At 39.4% G+C, this 10,679-nt stretch overlaps 1 pseudogene; it reads right to left on the reverse strand.

The window, feature by feature from the left end:
- Positions 1-1,560: 1,560 nt before the first annotated feature.
- Positions 1,561-2,441, reverse strand: LOC116477433 (heterogeneous nuclear ribonucleoprotein A1-like 3; annotated as a pseudogene).
- Positions 2,442-10,679: the final 8,238 nt, after the last annotated feature.

Consider the following 10,679-nt stretch of genomic DNA (forward strand, 5'->3'; position numbering starts at 1 on the left):
GGCCGAGGCGGGCAGATCACGAGGTCAGGAGATGGAGACCACAGTGAAACCCCGTCTCTACTAAAAATACAAAAAATTAGCCGGGCGTGGTGGCGGGCGCCTGTAGTCCCAGCTACTCGGAGAGGCTGAGGCAGGAGAATGGCGTGAACCTGGGAGGCGGAGCTTGCAGTGAGCCGAGACTGCGCCACTGCACTCCAGCCTGGGCGACAGAGCAAGACTCCGTCTCAAAAAAAAAAAAAAGTGTGTGGCACCTCCCTCCCCCTCTTGCTCCTGCTCTGGTCATGTGACATGCCTACTCCCACTTCGTCTTCTATCATGAATAAAAAAGCTCCCTTAGGCCTCTCCAGAAGCTGATCAGATGCCAGCACCATGGTTTTACTGCCTGCAGAACTGTGAGCCAAATCAATCTCTTTTCTTTATAAATTATCTAATTTCAGATATTCCTTTACAGTCAGGCAAGAATGACCTAATACATTGGACGTGCAAGAGAGACACCAGTAAACAAAGTGACACTGTGAAAAACCAAGTGCTCACATAAAAAACAAATAAGGATCCAGAAGATGATGGAAGGTGTGCTTCCATTTCTAAGCCCTTGCTCAGGCTTTTTCTTCCACTTTGAAAACCACCCTCTTCCTTTAGAAATCCTGCCCATCCTTAAAAACTGGCCCAATGCCGTCTTCTTTAAGATGCCTTTCCTTATCACTCTAGTCAGATTGATCTCTCCCAGCCCTGTAGTCTTAACTTTTTTTATGTACTAATTCTATGGACGTTATTACATATGGGTTCTTATTACAAATATTTACATATATTAGGAAAAAATATCTCCTTTGGTTCCCAAATGGCCAAAACCAGACTTTTTGTATCTTGGGATGGCTCACAGTATCAAAAGCAGTGTCATTCACTTATTGAGTAGGTGATCAATATGCTTATTGAATGGATGATTATGTAATTGAATGATTGAGTCACAGGATTTTGTATAAAAGCTACAAGGATATTTGTATTATTTATTACAGTTTACTAAGGCCTTCCCCATACATTATATTTCTTAATTCTGTAAGGTAGTAATTATCATTGTCACCTTACATATCAGTTAACCAAGGATCAGAGAGGTTGAGAAACTTGTTTAACCTCAGAAAGCAAGTAAATGGCAGATCTAACATTTAAACCTAGGTTCTTTGGCTCCAAAAAAAGGTCCAGTACTCTTTCCATTTCCTCATTCTACTTTTTTTTTTTTAAGACATTTATTCTGTTCAGCATCATGATCGGACTATTACATTTAGCAATCAACAACATGGGTGCCAAAAAAAAATTAAAACCCTTTGTTGGAAAGCTTTACACTTTTCACAGAACAGAAACTAAAATAACCCGTTATACAATTAGTCACAAATACAGTCCTTGAGGTTTTTGCCCATACACAAGAATATTTGTCTAAAACATGTCTTTTTTGTAGCAGCTAAGCCCTGCCACCACTGTGCTTGACTGAGTTCACAAATCTGTTGTAACCTATAGCTTCCCTGTCACTTAGCTGGCTCTCCTCTCCTGCTAAGCTTTGTTTCCTAATTAAAATCTTTTGCCACTGCCATAGCTACTGCTGCTACTGGAACCCCCATAGCCACCTTGGTTTTGTGGTTTGGCAAAATATTGGCCTCCACCACCATAGGGGCAAGATCTTCTGCCTCCAAAGTTTCCTCCCTTCATGGGTCCAAAATTTGAAGACTGATTGTTGCAACTGCCAAAATCATTGTAGCTGCTACCACCTCCAAAATTCCTTCCATCATTACCAAATCCATTATAGCCATCTGCACTGCCACCATATCCACCACCACCACGGCTGCCACCAAAGCCACCACAACCACTGAAGTTTCCTCCATGACCAAAGTTGTCATTCCCACCAAAACCACCTCCACGACAACCACCAAAGTTCCCAGAACCACTTCAACTTCTTTGGCTGGATGGAGCACTAGCCATCTCTTGCTTTGACAGGGCTTTCCTAACTTCACAGTTGTGGCCATTCACAGTATGGTATTTCTGAATGACAGTCTTATCCGTGGAGTCACGGTTGTCAAAAGTTACAAAGGCAAAGTCCCTTTTCTTGCCACTGCCTTGGTCAGTCATGATTTCAATCACTTTATTTTTTCCATACCATTCAAAATAATCTCTTAGGGGATGTTTTTCAGTGTCTTCTTTAATGCCACCAACAAATATCTTTTTCACTGTTTAATTTCACCAACAAATATCTTTTTCACTGGTCTTTGAGAATCTTCTCTTGAGACAGCTGTCTTTGGTTCCACAACTCTTCCACGCACCTTGTGTGGCCTTGCATTCATGGCTGCATCCACCTCCTCCACAGTGGCATATGTGACAAACCCAAAGCCCCTGGAGCCATTGGTGTTTGGATCTCTCATTACCACACAGTCTGTGAGCATTCCCCATTGCTCAGAATGGCTCCTCAGGTTCTCATCTGATGTTTCAAACCTCAACGCTCCAATGAAGAGTTTCCTCAGCTGTTTGGGCTCTTTAGGAGACTCTGACTTAGATATGATGGCAGGGAGAAAGAGACTTTATTGATGCTTCCTCAGCAGCGTCCATGAGCAGAAAGGAGCAAGCTGACAAATGTATCTCCTCATTCTACTTTTTATAGTTATTCACTATAGGGTTTATTTAAATGAATTTAAAAGCCTTTAGTAACTGGAGATTACAAGGAGTGTGAGGAAAGACTATTGAGGCTCTGAGTATTCTTAAAAGACTAATGTACCAACTCATTTGTATATGTTTTAATTAATCCGATGACATTTTAAGAACCAGTATCACTGATGTTTCACTGGATGTCTCAGATTGAGGATCTCTTCAAATGATAAGGCTCTTTATCTCTCTTCAGAAAGCAGCTGTTGGGTTCTTCATCTTGTTGCAGGAATTTTTTTTTTTTTTTGCAAATATCAAACCTGCATTCATAAGTTAAAGTGTTGTGATATTTAATACATCAGTTGATGTTTTTAATAAATAAGGCTCTCTGTAGCTTTTCTGTTATGAATCACAGTCTTCAACATTCATCCAAATGATGGACATTTGGCAGGCCTTAAGTTCAAGTTTTTGGTTCTCTTATAGCCAAGTGGCTACAAAATAATAGTATCAATCTACTTCAAAGGCAGTCTGACAGAGTGTAAAAGGGCTTCACTTGGGTTCAGAAGATGTGAGTCAAGACATGAGTCAACTGTCCTTTCTTCCATTGAAAGGAGCTGTGTGATGCCAGACAAATCCTCAATGTACGTGGGTCTTCTTTTCTCCATCTATGAAATGAAGGAATTGAAAAGTCTGATCTTTAAATTCCTTCCAGCTCTAATGTTCTAGGATTCATCTGGTCTTTTGTTGAACAAGAAAGCCCTGTGCTTCCAAATGGTTATAGGAGCATTAATTTCAGACGATTAAAGACATCTCTCCTACTGGCAAGTCATGTGAGATCAAATAAATCACTTAAGCTCTTCCTTGGTTTACTCATCTGAAAGGTAGGTATAATAATAACTACTATAAAGATTTTCAAAAGATGTTATAAGAAAGGCCTTTGTAAACTTCAGTATACTGTACACATATTCTTGGCTGCCTGCTGCTCAAATATAAAATGGAACTTTGTAATATAAACAATCTGAAATGATTAAAAAAATAATTCCAAGTATTCTTCTCATATCCTTTTAAAATTATTTATTGTCATATAATATTTGATAAATACACAATATATGTAACATATATGGAAGTTTTGTGGCATAATAATAAAATGAAAACTCATGACCCTACCACCCATTCTAGCTACTAAACCATTCTCAACATCAATGAAACAGCCCTGTGTGTTTTTCTCTGATCCAACCCTCTACTTTCCTACTAGAGTTTGCATTTTTAACCATCTAAAATATGTTTACCACATATGTATGTATTCTTGAAGAGTATGTTATTTAGTTTTGCTAATTTTTTTTTTTTTTGGTTAAAAAATGACATGATAGTGTATGTAGTCTTCTGAGACTTTCTGGTTTTCCCCACTTAAGGTTATATTTTTATCATTAAGCTATTTGTATCTTGTACACATAGATCATACATTTTTGCTGTTGCATAATATTCCATTCTGTAACTCTGCCACACAGTATTTATCCATTTTCATGAAAGTGAACAGTTAGGTTGTTTGCAGTGCTTTTACTGTTGAAACCATAAAACTAAAGCAGCCATGAGCAAGGTGTACTCTCCTGGTGCACATGAATAATTGCTCCCGCTTCCACCTACGCTTAATTTTTCTCCTTAATATTTCTTACTATTTAGCATTATGGGTGCATGTACCCGCACACATACATAACATATCTCAAGGTTTTGTATATACGTATATACAGGCATACACATGCACACGCGCACACGCATACACACACACACACACACACACACACAAGTCAAAAATCAAAAATCCACAAGTGCTCAAGGCCCTGATATAAAATTGTATTTGCACAAAAAATTAGCTGGGCATGGTGGCGGGCACCTGTAGTCCTAGCTACTCGGGAGGCTGAGGAAGGAGAATGGCATGAACCCGGAGGCTGAGCTTGCAGTGAGCCGAGATTGCGCCACTGCACTCCAGCCTGGGCGACAGGGCAAGACTCTGTCTCAAAAAAAAAAAAAAAATTGTATTTGCATATAACCTATGCACATCCTCCTGTGTACTTTAAATCATCTCTAGATTACTTTTAATACCTAATACAATGTAATGCGATGTAAATATATATATTCACACACACACAAATAATTAGCTGGATTCACAATTGGAATATAATATTTTTGTCTATTTTTTCCCTGTTGTATTCTCAGTACCTAGAAAAGGTACTGAGAAAGGGCTCAGAAAATATTGAATGAATGAATGAACGAATAGGGTTTTCTTGCTTGATTGTTAAATAAATAAATTATCATGTTAGGATTTACCATTGATGCAGAAATCATCACGGAATATTGAAAAGACACTGAATAAGTGTCTTCTCTCCACATTCAGTTATTCAGTGTGCTTAGGTTATAGTCCCAGATCTGCCACCAACTAGCTATGAAACTTTGGGCAAGTTACTCGATCTTTCTGATTCTGATTATGAATATTTATATGAAGTTAATAGTAATTTCTGTGTATTGTGATGATTAGCATGTGATATTTATACAAATGTTTTATGAACCATGAACTGATACATAAGTACATGCTGGTTGTCATTATCCCTATGGTAAAGTTTCCTCACATTTACTAAGATTTTAAAAATAAGCATGAAGTTACTTGTTTCGTATCAAGAATTTTTGAGGTTGGGCAAGGAGACTGAGAGAAAAATAAGAGGCCGGGCGCGGTGGCTCACGCTTGTAATCCTAGCACTTTGGGAGGCCGAGGCGGGTGGATCACGAGGTCAGGAGATCGAGACCACGATGAAACCCCGTCTCTACTAAAAATACAAAAAATTAGCCGGGCGTGGTGGCGGGCGCCTGTAGTCCCAGCTACTCGGAGAGGCTGAGGCAGGAGAACGGCGTGAACCCGGGAGGCGGAGCTTGCAGTGAGCCGAGATCGCGCCACTGCACTCCAGCCTGGGTGAGAGAGCGAGACTCCGTCTCAAAAAAAAAATAATAATAAAAATAAAAAAATAAGAGATTGGAGAGAGTGAAAGAGCCCAGCTCTGGGGGCCTAATCTGGTACGCTTTGTTTTGGATGCGTGGTATCAAGCTTTTGCTGCAAAATCAAGCTATTTTTAACCTCAAGTAAGCATAAAGAATCTTTTTTAAAGTAGGGCAACCAAGATAGTGTGTTACCCTTTCCAATAAGCCTGCCTAAATGAAATATTCATCTTTTATGTCAAAATAAGAAGTGATATATATAGTTGAGCACTAAGAAGGGATAGAGTCTTCTGAGGGTGAATCCTTCAAAAGTCCTGCATATAAAATAACTATAGCAGAAATATCCATTAATATTGAATTAAATTTCTATATTGAAGATAAATGAGATTTTCTCTTTTTTCTTTTATCTCAGACTCGCATGAACAGGCAAAGGCAGAGGTGGTGATGTCTGAGAGAAGCTTTTTACCTACCTGTTTCCAGAGTAGTGCAATGGAAGAACCACCCCTGGATTTGTGCTGCTCAAAATTAATAGCTTTGGCCTCCACTTTATCATCTGTAAAATGAATTAATAAGAATATTGTCCCACTCCTAGTGGTGTAAGAATTAAGTATAATAATGTGGGTGAAAGCCCTGTGTAAACTGTAAAGTGGGATGCAGATGCTGACGTTATGAGATCAGGATCAAGAGACCGAAGCTCAAGGCAAATGTATGTATTTGTATTATGAGAACCTGACCCTAGGGAAAAGCATGAAGCGAGCCTTTTCCCACTGACTTCTTCCTGTCACCCATGCCTTTTGTTGTTGTTGTTGTTGTTTTGTTTTGTTTTGTTTTATTTTGTTTCCGAGACAGAGTCTTGGTCTGTCGCCCAGGCCGGAGTGCATGGCGCGATCTCGGCTCACTGCAACCACCACCTTCCAGGTTTAAGCAATTCTCCTGCCTCAGCCTCAGAGTAGCTGGGATTACCAGCGCACGCCACTACGTCCAGCTAATTTTTGTGGGGTTTTTGTTTGTTTGTTTGTTTTAGTAGAGACAGGGGTTTCACCATGTTAGCCAGGCTGGTCTCAAGCTCCTGACCTCATGATCCGCCCACCTTGGCCTCCCAAAGTGCTGGGACTACAGGCGTGAGCCACCTCGCCCAGCCGCCCATGCCTTTTATGAGGTCTTCCTTCTTTCTCCCTCATCTCATCTTTCTCTTGTGTTCCTGGCACTCCCGTTTAGCTACTTACTGAAGGTCTTCACCACAGACTTGGCAGTTTTGTTTCCCTGGAACCGAGGTCCCCCTGCCCTACGCATCTATCCTGTGTTCCCTTCCCCCCTCAGTTTTGGCCCTGGCCTCTCCTTCCTAAAGCAATATCAAGGACAGCAGAGAGGGAGCCCAAAGGGTTATTTGGCTTCATGTTCACTCAGAGCCGCAAGTACTGAGTTTTGATACACTCTCTGGTTGAGTTTTGCATGGTCACAGAGATCCACTGACAAGACTGAGGAAGAAAAGGTCCACCTTTTGTTTAAAAAGCTAAACTAAAAGCTTTAACTTTTTTACAAGTTGCACACAGGTGTTTTGACATTTTTACATATGCCAGGAACCATTTGGAAAAAGCACAGACCTCTCTCCCTTTTTGACAAGGTCTGGGTGATAGAGTTACTATGAGATCATTGTTAATAGATGCTCATGGAGTAGTGTCTACGGTTTTAATTCCGTGTTTCATAGTCACAGTGAGAATTTAAATAGATCAGTTAGGAGAAGAAACAGTGGGTTCCTTAAGAAAAAAAGAGGTGTTTAAAAACTTTTTTAAAAAACGAAATATGAATAGCCATGTATGGATTGGAGCTGGAAGAGAAAGCCAGCTCTAGGGGCCTTCTGCCTTCTTGACTCTCTCTTTTGGCCCCATATAGTTTCTCCCTTACTGTCTCAGCTTCTCTCCACATTCTTTTCCATGCCCTTCTCCGTATTTCCTGAGCCAAATTCCAGAGGAACTTAGCTTGGCTAGCTTAGCTCATTCTACTGCCATTGTTGGGTGAGACCCTTTGAATAAAGCCACCCACTGGTTTCCGGTCCACCTACTCTTGATTCAACCAGCAACCAGTGCTTTGTGGAGAACAACCTGGCCTTGCCTCTGTGGGAAGAGCTGAGAGTCTGCAGGTTTCCAGTAGAAGAGAAATATGAGTAACAGATCCAGGACACCAAAGTGTCAGGGCCCACTGAGCATGAAGGAGAGAAATTGCTTTGAGCAGATCAATGTCTCAGCCTGAAAGGCCCCCACAAGACACAACTGCACAGCCCCACTTCCTCCCACCTCTACCATGAAAGATTGTTCCTGCAGATTAGACATAAGTCTGTCTCTCAAATATGTATTCCATTTCCCAAAGACTCCAAAAAGTGGGCAAATCATTCTGGTCTTGGGGCTGAAGTGGGAAGGCTCTTTTTCCTTTCTTTTTCTTTTTTTTTTTTGAGACAGGGTGTCTCTCTGTTGCCCAGGCTGGAGTGCAGTGGTGCTATCTTGGCTCACTGCAGCCTCTATCCCCTGGGCTGTAGCGATCCTCCCATCTCAGGCTCCCAAGTAGCTGGGACTACAGGTGCACCACCACAGCTGGCTAATTTTTAAAATCTTTTTTGGTAGAGATGGGGGTCTCTCCATGTTGCCCAGGCTGGTCTTGAACTCTTGAGCTCAAGCGATCTGCTCGGCCTACCTTCCCAAAGTGCTGGGGTAATAGGCCTAAGTCACTGTGCCTGGCCGGAAGGCTCTTTCATAAAAATAACGCAGCTCAAAGGAATTCACTTAAGATTGTTAGAATTTGGATCCAATATTGAATTTTTTTTCCATCTCAGAATTTGGATCCAATATTGAATTTTTTTCCAAATCCTAGATCCTATTCTTCTGCTTACCAGTTATGGAACATTGAAAACGTTATTTAAGTCTCAGTGGTTTCATCTGTGTAATGGCCATAATGCTAGTATCCACTTCTACATTTTTGTGAGGATAAAATGAGAGAGCACATGGAAATGCCTAGCTTAGTTTCTGGCACATAGAAAGTATTCAATAGATTTCACCTGTTTGCTTCTGCTTGATTGCTTCATTTATTAACTCTCCAAATATGTCATTTAATCAACATTTTTTGAAGGCTTACTCTGTGAGAGATATTTCACTGAAGCACTTAAGGTCCCCCAAAATTACTTAAAATACCCAAATGAAAGTGATTTAAAAATTTTAACAACCATCTTAACAACTATTAGCATCTACACTAATGTTTTCAGCCAAGTCTTTCTCTACAAATGCAGAATCTTATTACATAATATGAGTAAATTCTGGTATGCTCTAAACTACAAACTAAATAATCTTTTTAAGTTTATAATCGTGAATCTATGTAACTGAGATGGAATTTTATTCAAAAATTAATTTTTAAATAATGATAAAAGTTCAAAGCATTGAAATAGATGGAGAAATTGTGCTGAAAGAGACAGTGTCAAACTTTAGAAAGCACACATGGCTTAAAAGTTATGAATCTGTGTAATTTTTGCATGACATTTCTTCTCAAAATAAATATAACACTTTTTTTCCCTTGAATGAAAAATTCTGTGCTAACTCATATCCTCCCAAACATTTCTTGCCCACAATAACTTATCAGTGTGTGTACAGGATGGAGGAAAAAAACGCTAAGGAAGTAGTTTTCAGTTTCAAGTTTCCAAAGGGTTATTATAAACAGCCATCAGTGTGTTTGAACAATGGGGCTTTTTAGTTAATTTAATTTTTTGCTTACCTTTGGATTGGCCTAAATACTTTTTCATTTTAATCCATGCTAAAATGCACTGGAGTATGGTTAACATAAATGAATCTTAGATAGTTTGGGGCACTGGGTCATGAGCAAGAACGCTAATTCTCACATAGATATTCAAAAAACTTTTGTTGACTTAATGTACTAAACTATACATGTACATGGTCCATGGGCAGAGGATGTGTTAACTGAAGGACATCTCTAGAACAAGGCTTTCAAACATATTTTAGAGAAACCCACGTTAAAAAAAAAACATTTTCTATCACAACCCATTACCAATAAACATATGTGTGTATGTGTATTCACATAAATAGTTGAGACAAAAATTTTGTAAAAATATACCTACAGATACAAAGTATTCTGATAATCATCTTTTTAAAATTGTCTTTCATTTTTCAAAAGGGATGCTATTTGTGACTTACTGAATTGGTTTTATGATCTACCAGTGGATTATGAACTGTAGTTTGAAAAACATTTTTAAAAGCAAATTTCTTATATTAGCATGTGTTGTTATTTTGCATAATTTGCCTAAGCATTGAACCCTGAGAAAAAAGTTTTTGTGGTTATTTTCTTTTGTAGATTTTTCCAACTTTGGAAAATTGGAACTAAATTTCTTGGTTAATACTGATTTTTAAATTTAGATTAACTTAAATTAGCTTTTGGTTACTGTACTTCAAAAACACTCTATTCCAAAGACCTGAATTTAAAGAAATTGCTTAAATTTGTTTTACCAAAGTATCCAAGCACGAAACAATAGGTTTACACCTATCTGAAACATGAAATAATTCAATGATTAATGAAAGCCTTTAAAAAATAGGAAATTATTAATTAGGGATTACAGTAAGAATAATGACCTTAAAGTGTCTGACATGCCAGGCGTGGTGGCTCACTCCTGTAATGCCAGCACTTTGGAAGGCTGAGGTGGGAGGATCCCTTGACTCTACTAAAAATACAAAAAATTAGCTGGGCGTGGTGGTGCACGCAGGTGGTCCCAGCTACTCAGGAGGCTGAGACAGGAGAATCGCTTGAAACTGGAGGTGAATATAGTGGGGGTGGGGGACAGAGATGGCTCTTAAAGGCAATGATTTGGCCAGTTGTCAGGTTCAGGAGAGTTCTATTAAGGAGACAAGCTCCCAGGTATTTATTGGGTGCCTATGGAGTTTTAGCCAGTCTCATGCTTCTAAAACTATTAAGTATTAAGCTACCTTGGGATGTACTGCAGAACCTCATTTTTTTTTTCCCTGTGGCTTCCATGTGGCCTTTTATATGGCCTAAGTGGGGCAGTTATGAACCACATCCCC

Source organism: Hylobates moloch, unplaced genomic scaffold (assembly GCF_009828535.3).
Source record: "Hylobates moloch isolate HMO894 unplaced genomic scaffold, HMol_V3 SCAFFOLD_11, whole genome shotgun sequence".
Taxonomy (NCBI): Eukaryota; Metazoa; Chordata; class Mammalia; order Primates; family Hylobatidae; genus Hylobates; species Hylobates moloch.